Source organism: Pan paniscus, chromosome 11 (genome assembly GCF_029289425.2).
Source record: "Pan paniscus chromosome 11, NHGRI_mPanPan1-v2.0_pri, whole genome shotgun sequence".
NCBI lineage: Eukaryota > Metazoa > Chordata > Mammalia > Primates > Hominidae > Pan > Pan paniscus.
This window is the reverse complement of record NC_073260.2, coordinates 76,128,394-76,137,492: the sequence shown is the minus strand read 5'-3', so window position 1 is coordinate 76,137,492 and position 9,099 is coordinate 76,128,394. Positions and strand designations below refer to the sequence as shown.

Below are 9,099 nucleotides of genomic sequence, written 5' to 3'. Positions count from 1 at the left end.
TGGCTCTTGATTTTTCATTCTAATGAGAATTACTGTGATGAAGGAGCAGTGATTTGAATAAACAAACATTTACTGAGTGCCAACTGTGTGCAAGACCTAGTGATGCTGTTCTTGTTGCACTGTTTGTTTGAGTAGAACGCTATGTGTGCACCGATGCAGGGAACAGAGGCAGGCAGGGTAGAGGAAAGCTTGGAAAGTTTTCAAGATTAATTAGCACGAAGGTGGGGCATTTGGGATATCTGGCACCAGATAGTAATCAGCAGTACTAATTATACTCTCATATTAAATCAGTTGTGGTGGATGAATTGGAATCCATCAGGCAGTATGGCTAAGGATGCTGCAGCTGTTGTGAGTTCTCTTTACGTATTTCCATAGCTCATGTGTTGGTGGGTTGCATTTTATTCTTCTGGATTTCTATTAAAGAAAATAATCCCCAGTTTTTTCAGTTTTACTAGAAAATTTCTAGTACAATAAAGTTGTAGTAGAAATTAAACTTTCTACTTAAAATCGATGCCAGTAACCCAAGCCTAAATCTTGGCTCTTAATTTTTCATTCTAATGAGAATTACTGTGATGAAGGGGCAGTGATTGGAATGAGAGAAAGATGTGTGAACATACAAATCACCTGGAATGATGCTTTCTCAGTGGAGTCACTGTGCAGTCAACACTTTGTATTTTCAACCTCTGGGTAAATAGGTAAGTGTACTTACATTACTACACAGGATGTGTGAACGGATCTTGTAGCATGAGTTCTAAATTATGTCATTTCATAGCTAGATGCTATAATATGTTCTGTTTATTAATATTCCTACTGAGAAATTAGATGGCAATTGGAGCTGAGTGAGCTGGCTGGTGGGGTCAAGAATGGGTGCATATTTCAGCAGCATCCTTCTGGCAGGTTCAGGTTGAGTGGCATGTGAAGGCTGGTGTGGCCTTTATTTGGTTTGGCTGGAGCTATTTTTCTCTAGATTCATCACACTATAATTTGGGCATTAGCCCTAGGGCACTGAGAAGATATTTGTGCCATTTTGAAGGGAATTTAACTCCACTGAATGTGTTAAATGCATATGATTGGCATTCAACACATTTAATATTCAGCATCCTAGGACAAGACATAAAAATGTAAAATGTACACCTTTCTTTTTTTTTAAAGAAAAAAAATCAGTGATTAAGAATGTTTTTAGCAGCTGGGCATGGTGGCTCATGCCTCTAATCCCAGCACTCTGGAAGGCCGAGGTGGGTGGATCACTTGTGGTCAGGCGTTCGAGAACAGAATGGCCAACATGGTGAAACCCTGTTTCTACTAAAAATACAAGAATTAGTCGGGTGTGGTGGCGGACACCTGTAATCCCAGCTACTTGGGAGGCTGAGGCAAGAGAATTGCTTGAACCCGGTAGGTGGAGGTTGCAGTGAGCTGAGATCATGCCACTGCACTCCAGCCTGAGCGACAGAGCAAGACTCAAAAAAAAAAAATGTTCTTAGTAAGCAGCCACATGTATTCACATAAGATGATGCCTTGGAGAGGGAGAATAGTCTGTCCTCTGTATTTTCTGTAAATTGGTAGTTAGAGCTAGAGCCTATCAACTCTAGAGGATAACTCAGATTTGGATTAAATTATTTTTGACAAGAATATTTCTTTATTATTATCATTTTTTTCAAGAAGAAGTCTTACTCTGTCACGTAGGTTGGAGTGCAGTGGCACAATCTTGGCTCACTGCAACCTCCACCTCCTGGGTTCAAGCGATTCTCCTGCCTCAGCCTCCCGAGTAGTTGGGATTACAGGAACCTGCCACCACACCTGGCTAATTTGTGTATTTTACTAGAGATGGGGTTTTGCCATGTTGGCCAGGCTGGTCTCGAACTCCTGACCTCAGGTGATCCGCCCACCTTGGCCTCCCAAAGTGCTGGGATTACAGGCATGAGCCACCAGCTCGGCCAAGAGTATTTCTGTAGGTGGTGGTGAGTATATGTACAACAAATCATAGAATTCTTGGTTGTTTCTCTTTTGTTCTGTTAGCAGTCACTGATGATATTTTCCTACATCTCTTCCTTATTAGAATTTGTAAAATATTGATATTTTAATTTTTTCTTTTTTTTTATTAACTGGCATATTTTGAGAGAGAAACTTCCCCTTCCCAACTACTTGGTTACCCTGAGATATAGTTTATATGGAAAAGTCAGGATAAATGCTTACTTTGGGGGCCATAAATGGATGGATGGTTTTTCTAACTAACAAGATATTATTATATTTGCCTCAGATAGTGAATAGTATTTTAAGAAATTTAAAAATATTAAAATAAAGGTAAGAAAAGCCATTTTACACTAACCCAGGTGTTTGCTTTTTTGGGTGCCCCTAACTTCTTCTTACACCTCAGGGCTCCCCTCTGGGATAATTCAACTCCAGCCTTTGGAATTTCTTGTGATGCAGGGGCTTGCAATGAATTATTTAACCTTTTGTCTTTTTGAATATGTCTTTATTTTATCATAATTTCTGAAGGATCATCTAGTGGGATATAGAATTCTAGGTAGATAGTTTTTTTATGTAAACACTTTAATAATGTCACTCAGTTGCCTTTTTTTCCTGATGACAAGTCAGGCATCATTTGTTTCATTGATTCCTGCATATAATATGTCATTTTTCTCTGACTACTTTAAAGCTTATTTTCAGTATTGGTTTTTAGCTGTTTGACTACGGTACGGCTAGTTGTTTTTATTTTTAAATTTTTTTTTTAACTTGCTGAGGTTTGCTGGTATTCCTATATTTATTCTGCCTGAAGTTGATGTATTTAATCAGTTTTGGAAAATCATTGGTTATTATGTCTTTAAATATTTCTAGTGTCTTTGTTTCATCTCTTTTTCTCTTCTTTTGGGACTCCAATAACACATGTGTTAGACTGTTTGATATTGTTCCTCAGATCTCAGATGTTCTATCCCACTTTCCCCCATTCTTTTTGTATTTCCTTTGGTATAGTTTTTTTGAGGAAATGATTTCTTTAATTTTATCAGAATTCAAGATACAACAAGAAAAACACCCCAAAACACATGGAGACAGAAGATGAGACACAACTCCTTCCCACTGCCTCCATGCTTAGAGTGGGACAAACTGGGGATGAGACAGCTGGGGGAGACCTGAACCTCAGTCAGCAGGCTCCAGGCCTGTGCAGGAAGAGGGTAAGGGGGAGGCAGAGCCTAGCCCTACAGTGAGGGGAAACAGCTGAGGAAAGACCCCCTTGAAAGACTCCACCTCCTCATCAACACTCTTGCCCAGGGATGGGGAGCCCAAAGCAGCAAGGGGGCCCTGGGGCCATGGCCATGTTTATGATTGAGAAGCAGCTGGAGTAAAGGGAGGAGAGACACATGATTATCTGGGCAGAATCAGTTGGGGCAGGGACCTGGAAGGGTCCCATGGTCCAAACCCTGAGGTCACAGGAGGAGACCCAAAGCAGGGCTAGTGAGTGAGGTCCTGAGTGAGTGGGTCAGCAGCTAGGGCCCTTTCTCCAGCTGCCTACAGCCCCTCCAATACTGCTGCCAGGGGGGCCTGCCTCCAGGGAAATGGGGTAAGAAAGCAGCCCACCCTTGCTGCAGATAGAGCTAAGTGGCTGAGGCCAGTAAGGAAGGGCTGGCCAGGCCTTGCCACCTGCCCCAGAGGTCTGTGGGAAGAGAACAGGTCAGGAAGGGTGGGGACAGGGGCTCAACAGGCTCAGATCCAAGATGGTGCCAAGGTTCCAGCTTGTTTGCTGGGTCCCCCATGAGGTAGGGACTGTACTGGGGACTAGAAACTCTAGTTAGATAGGAGACAGCAGCTTCTCAAGAAATTCCTTCACAGCTGCCATGTCCTAAGGACAAGAGCTGTGCATGACACCGGGATATGTCTTGAGCTGGACCCCAGCAGGTATGACAACAGAACGGAGCTTCTCGGCCATCAGGGCCCCAAACTATATGGGCAGCATGGGGATCAGCTTACCATGGCACTAAAGAATCGTCAGGTCCTTGGCACTGCTGTTGACTGCCTGGGGGAAGGCCCAGAGCAGAGGCAGCCAGAAGCTCAAAGCCACAATGCCAGCCAGAGGGCTGGGTGGAGGGGCAGAGCCCCGCCCTGTGAAAAGCTACCCAGGACAATTTGATTGGCAGGGACCACATTCTTCATCTAGTGCTCAATCAAGTCCTTGACTTGGGGGAGGGGGCATGACTGGATGTGGGGAAGCTGCCAAGGGGCCCAGGAAGGGAGCCAGACAGGGGCACTGCCCAGTGCTTTCCTGGGGGGACAGGGAAGGGAGGAGGCCGAGGAGAGGCTGGGACCTTAAGTTCTCTACTGCCTTCTTGATGCCAGCCTCGTCCTCTGAGGCACCTGGACTCAGCCCCATCGGGTCAAACTAGGAGGGCATCACCGTCTTCATGTTCAGTGTCACAGGGATCCTAGGCACAAGGGGACAGATATGGATGTACTTGACATGAGGGAGCCAGATGGTGGACAGGGCTCAGCCCAGCTGTGCCTTTAGGAGGGATGGGAGAAGAAGCATCAATGGAGGAAGAGAGTAGTATAGTTTCTTTAGACCCGAATTCAGGTTTATAATTTCTTTCCTCAGCAGTGTCCAATCTGTTGTTAAGCTTGTACACTTAATTATTCATTACTGGTATAATTTTTACTTTCAGCATTTCCATTTATTTCTTTTTATACTTTCCATCTCTTTGCTGAAATCCTCATGTGCTCATGTGTTCTGTCCACATTGTCTAGCAGAAGCTTTAACATGTTTATTTTAAAGTTCCTGTGTAATAATTCCTTTGTCTGGATCTGTTTCCAATGATATTTTTTTTTCACTTAACCTCTCATATATCACATTTTCTTGTTGCTTCATGTGACTAATAATTTTTGATTGTGTGGTAGTCATTTTCCTTAAATAACAGTAGAGGTGGAGATAAAGAACATTTACTCCCATAAAAGGACACACTCCTTCTTCTCTCAGGCTCTGAGTAAGGCACACTAATTTGTCATTGATTTGGGTCTGGGCTTTGTTGCCATTTTAGTTTGATTCCATTCTCTACTGGCTTCAAATGTTTCGAGGGTAGAATCAGGACTTTCTTTTCAGTAAGAATTAGAGTCTGAACACTGGTGAATTTCCAGGGATCTCGTTTTGCTTTACAGATGAACTGTCTGAATTTTGAGCCCTGGGAGATCTCTCTTTGCTTTACAGCCTGGCTGTCTGCTTTTGGGGTCTTTGGGAAGTTCTCGTTGCTTTCCACTTGTGCCTGTAGGGGTCTATGCCTGGGGATATCTGGTTTGCTACCTTACTCACAGTCTTTGGAAGGCTGCTGCAGTTAACTCAAGAAGGCTGGGTTGCCTCAAAGGGATTTCTTACAGGTGTTCTGCCCCATCCCAGGCTGTGGAAGCCTCCCTAGCACTCAGTATGGGCCCATGTGCCTTAGCTATTTATTAATACAGAACACACATTTTCCCCCAATGTACTGTCTTCACTTAATATATCCTAGAGATCACTCTATATCCAGATACTTCTCAGTACTTTTTATGACTGCACAGTATCTCATTGCACAGCTCTAACAAGTTGTTCAGTCATTACTTTTAATGGAAAGTTTGATGTTTTCAGTCATTTGTTATCATAATAGTGCTGCAATAAATAGCATTTCATATTTTTTCCAGTCAGTCTTTGAGATAGATACCTAGAGGTCAATCGCTTCATCAGAGAGTAAGTGAATTTGTAGTTTTGGAGGATTTGTGTGAGAGGAGGGAGAGAAGACATTCCAGGCAAGGGGAATAGAGTAAACAAAGGTATTGAGGTGGAGACACGCCAGTTTGTTCAGGGCATTAAGAGACAAGTGGTCTGGTTAGTATGAGGTATACAGAGGGCAGGAAGCTGGGTGATGGCATCAGTACCCATGATACTGATAGTTGCCGTGTGCAAGTGGGCTTGACTGCTAAGGCAACATCTTTGTACTTCTGTCCTGTTGGTACTAGGAAAACACTGTCTGATTTTGACAAAGAAAATGACATGCTCCAAATGACATTTTAGAGAGATGAATATTGCCAAGTTGTGCATGATAATTGGAGAACTGTCTTGAGCCATGGAAATTGACTAAGTGATTAATGGAATATTCCATTCATATGGATGTTCAGAGCTACTAATGGGACAAACAGAGAAAATGGTCCCAAATCTCTGAGGTATTCTTCCCCTCTGTAAGCTGTTCATGATCATGCTTCCTTCTCCTAGGAGCTTCTGGCACTTACGTGCACAATTTTTTCCTTCATGAGTGATTGTGTGTGACTTATGAAGGAAAAAAGAGCAATGTGTCATATGCTACCATAGGGAGAAATGTTACTCAGAGGTAATTGGAATACTAAGGCAGAATTCAATATAGTATATGGCTCTCATCAGTATGAAGAGAAGAAGAAATTCTTCCTGGAAATTGTCTTCTGTTAGGACTTCATTCATTAGGGTTAAAGTGATCTTTAACTTTTGAGGGGTTAAAGATGTGTATCGGCGATGACAAATGAGGGTGTGCTGTAGGAACAAATAGCCGTATGATCTCCTTGGAATAAAACATCAAAGCTTTTTTTTTTCCTCACACTACATGTCCATTTTGGATTGGCAGGAGGGACCGGCCGATTTGCAGACCCTCAGGGGCCTGAGCTAATGGAGTTGGTGCCATTTTGACCATTGCCAACCATGATACCAGAGGGAAATGAAATGTGGTAAGCTTTGTCTCTTAAGGTTTCTGTCCAAAAGTGCCCAAAGTCACTCTCACATTTCAGTGCCCCAAGTCACATGGATGTATTTGCTTCTAGAGGTGGGGCAGTGCCATCTGCTTATGGGCCAGGAAGAGAGAAAAGCAAAAGATGTGTGATCACCCTGATGACTGGCAGAGAATTACTCTAATAATCTTATAAAAGCTGTGGACTCTCCCTCCCACAATATCCACAGATGTACACATTCCTGGTACAATTTCATTTTAATTTCAAGTGGTTCACTGGCGTCCTGAAGCCTATATACTGATTCTGTAAAGATCCAACTAAAGGATGAGAACTATACTTCCCAATTATATATCTGTTGCTAATTTCTCTACCAATATTTACCTGTGAGCTTTCTCACTCTCTTGCTCTCTTAAAAGCAATCTCAGTTCTTTTCACTTACTATGTGAAGTGCTATAAGGATCTAAACAGTATTAGATTCTGGGAATATATTCTAGAGCAGCATAATCTGGCACAGTAAGTGAAACTGTCACTTGACAATACTATCACTTCTTAGCAATGTGATTAGTCAAATTGTCAATGAGATTGGGGCAAATTACTTAACATCCTGTGTCTCAATTTTGTCTCCTCTAAAATAGAAATCATAAAACCTTCTTCACAGGGTTGTTGAACATTTAAAAGGATGGATATTTATGGGTTAGGACCAATATGTACTTTGTCACCTATAACTTTGCAAAGTTGGGTGGTATTGTGTAGGTATGGGCTGGAGAAAAGTGATACCCGTGGTTCAAAGGGTTATTAGAAGAAGGTGGTCTTGTGTAATACTACAAAAAGACATAGGCTGTGCCCCTCCTGTTGATTTATAGCCAAGTTGCAGAAGCAAACATATGAGACCATTGAAAATGGAAAGAAATCATAAGACTAGTATGGATCATTGCCAAGTGATTACTTCAGAAAATAAGTGCTTTAAATTCAGACCAGGAGGAGATTGCTATTAGCGGGAGGGATCATGGGAAGACTTTGTGGAAGAGGTGAGGTTTGAACTTGAAGGATTGAATTTGGGTTGGTGGTGTAGAGGTGGCAGCCATTTTGCTCAGAGGGAATGATGGAACAAAGCACAGAATTAAACGAGACGATGCATGTGAACGTATATGGGGTTGTTGCACATCTAGGAAACGCCTCACAGGATAGTAACGACCAGGTTCAGGCCAGAAGTGGGGGAGTGGGTGCTTGGGGAGTGGGTGCTTAGGCACTGGGGCACTTGGAAGGGGTTTGGCATATGAGAAGATGAGATCCCACATGGGTAATAGGCTGGGGCTAGTCCTGGGCAATTCCGAAATTTCAGTCCAACTCAAGCTGCCACCTTCTATTACTGATTAGCACCATTGTTCCTCAGGAAGCCAGAGTTCCAGCAAGTTCTTCCACTTCTTCTAGGAAAACCTAAGTAGTATATTTAATCCACCATTCCAGGGGTATTTGCATTTTAGTAGGGAGCAAAATCATAAGCTAAAGTCATATATCCACATGCTGAATGAGTGAAGTACTTTAAGTGGTGATAGGAGTTTGGGTGGCCTTCCAAATCCATGCATCTTGTTTGCAGCTGCCATTACCAAAGCTGCCCCACACTTCATTGACACTCTGAGGCTCACTCCTTGAATCAAATGCTTGCCATTTCTGCCCCCTGATAACCGTCATTATGAACAGGAGGCTCAGAAAGCAATACTGAGCAGAGTGTTCATCCCCAGCTTTGAAGAACCAGCTGAGTGTTAATATCTTCCCTAGTTTACCTAAAGTGATTTTTAAAAAAAATTATTCTTATTATTTTTTAGAGATAGGGTCTTGCCCGGTCACCCAGGCTGGAGTGCAGGGGCATGATCATAGGCCACTGTAGCCCTAAACTCCTGGGCTCAGGTGATCCTCTCTCCTCAGCCTCCAGAGTAGCTGGGGATACAGACATGCCACCATGCCCAGCTAATTTAAATAATTTTTTTTTGTAGAGACGAGGTTTCTCTATGTTGCCCAGGCTGGTCCCAAACTCTTGACCTCTAGCGATCCTTCTGCCTGGGCCTCTTAAAGTGCTGAGATTACAGGCATGAGCCATGGCATCAAGCCTGCAGTGATTTTTTTTTTTTAATCAGTTAATCTGCTTTGTAACTCAAATTAGGCATTTTTAGCAAAGAGGCTATATGCATACCAAAACGTTATTACTGCTGTTTCTATATATGATTTCTCCCAAATGGTCACTGTTTGGTTAATCCCTTATGGCTCCTATTCCTGCATCTTATCAGTAGGGAATATTGGAGGTCTGTAAGAAAAAGATATCTAGAAAGGCATGTGGAACACTTTAAGACTGAGCCCATTAGATTTTAATATAAGAGCGAGGTCTCCTCTCTGATT

The 9,099-nt window shown here is 42.7% G+C and overlaps 1 pseudogene; it reads right to left on the bottom strand.

The window, feature by feature from the left end:
• Positions 1-1,790: 1,790 nt before the first annotated feature.
• Positions 1,791-8,397, bottom strand: LOC100968667 (acyl-protein thioesterase 2-like; annotated as a pseudogene).
• Between the last annotated feature and the right edge of the window lie 702 nt (positions 8,398-9,099).